Here is a 2,108-nt window from a genome sequence, read left to right as displayed (position 1 = left end):
ATATCTTACTTCTGTTGAGGATTTTATGAAGCTGCTTTCCTGTTCTTATCCATAAACGTTGCTTGCTTTGTTTCAAGTCACCTATACTCTTGCCTTGACTGGCTGGTGGGGCACCTATAGTCTACAAGTCTCCCAATTCGTTGTTTTTGTTCAATTTCTCCTTCCCTTTAGTGTTTGATCAAATCTTCGTTCTGCTTTCTGCTCCGGGTCCTCAGATTGTCATCTGTCTTTGTTTCACTAGGTTTCTCTGTCCTTTGCTGTAGGAGAATGGGAAGGTATGCATGACTGAGTCCCCATCAGGGACTCCCCTTAGGTTGCCTTTTATTATCAGTATCTGTATAAAGGTAATCTTTGAACATCTTTGAATGAACATCTGAGAATGACAACTTAGCAAATATTCTACTGCAGCATTATATATAGTCCATATAACAATAAGATGTTAAAAAATGTTGAAAGTACCTTTTTGCTTATACCACAGTGTAAAAAGGTTGGATTTTACCCTACTTTCCCTTTAGGTGTAAAGACATTATTGCCATTAACTTTTTAGTTGCTATCAGCTTATTGGTTTTCCAGCAGAAAGAAATCACAAACAGAAGGACTAGTTAATGCTGAGAAGAAAGGGCACATTCATGGAGAGATCTCGGCTTTAGGAGGCTGAGGACTTATTAGGGTTATTGGACAAAATTGACTTCACCAGAGGAATAGGCAGGAACTTAAGATTTACTTTGTAGTTTGGTTCTAAACTCATCATATCGTTCCCATTTACAGCAGGTCCTGAGTAGCTGGGGTTCTTCTTCATCTTCTCTCACTCTTCTTTCCCCCTTCAAATTACCGCCTCCATTCCCCCAACCCCCATGACCTTTTGAACCTGGTTTCTCCATGATTAGGCAGCCACAGGTGTTAGTGGCATAGTCCGTAGGGAGTTGCATTGCTTACCGGAAGGACAGGCCTCTCAGGTGGTTTGACTCTACCAATGGCTCCTTGGGAGAAAAATGGGCTATCTGTCCTGTGCAATTTATAGCCTCTGAAAGCCCTTGAAGGGTTAGTGATGAGTAGGTTCAGATTTACTCACAATGATTTGAGTTGTTCCATGATTTAGGCTAGATCATGATAGATGGTGAAAAGATTGAGATTATTAATAGCTTTAGTTTGCTTGGCTCTACAATGAACACTCTTGGTGCCAGCAGCCAGGAAATCAAAAGGTGAATTGCAGTGGGAAAGTCTCAAAGTACTGAAACACAACGATGTCAGTCTGGAGACTAAGGTGTGCCTGATCCAGGCCATGGTCTTCACAGTTACTTGCTATGTGTCAAAAAGCTGGACAATGACTAGAGATGATAGAAAGAGAATTGAGGCCTTTGAACTGTGGTGCTGGAGAAGAGTATTGAATATATCTCGACTGCTAGGAGAACAAATAGGTTTGACCTAGAGAGAGTGCAACCAGGCTGCTCCTTTGAGGCAAGGATCCTGAAGCTTCATTTGACGTATTTTGGGCATCTTGCAAGGAGGGACCAGTCCTTGGGCAAGGGACATCATGCTTGGGAGGGGTCGATGGGCAGTGCAAGAAAGGAAGACCCTCAATGAGAATTCAGTGACTAGGGTAATGGAGGTAAGTTGTGTCAGACACAATAAGTTTGGCACTGGACAAAGCAAGGTTCATAGCTGCTGTCCATAGGGTCACTGTGAGTCACACGTAGCTCGATGGAGCATAACAGCAACAACAACATGACTTTAGATTCATGATTTAACAGATTCTTGAGAGACACTAGGGCCATCCTTAGTTCTCTATACCTCCTTGTTCCATACATCTGATCAAACTAAACCACTGGGACTAGTTTGATGGACATGCAACAGGGTCCCATGGTTGGAAGTGCCTCATGTTTGCTTTAATGTTCTGATATCATCATCTTGAAGCCCTTAGTTTTTTAACAAGGCACTCTGCATTTTTATGTACCACTGAGCCCCCAAATAAGATTACTGATTCTGTAAGTCATACTGATATGTTCGCAACTTAATGAGTCATAAAAATATTGTTTGAAAAAAAAAGTAATATTGTTGTTTGTTGTTGTTATGTGCCGTCGAGTCGCCTGCGACTCATAGCGACCCTA

This window comes from Elephantulus edwardii, unplaced genomic scaffold, assembly GCF_000299155.1.
Source record: "Elephantulus edwardii isolate Elephantulus edwardi_28Jun2011 unplaced genomic scaffold, EleEdw1.0 scaffold00212, whole genome shotgun sequence".
Taxonomy (NCBI): Eukaryota; Metazoa; Chordata; class Mammalia; order Macroscelidea; family Macroscelididae; genus Elephantulus; species Elephantulus edwardii.
The sequence above is the reverse complement of the archived record's forward strand: the minus strand, read 5'-3'. Positions refer to the sequence as shown.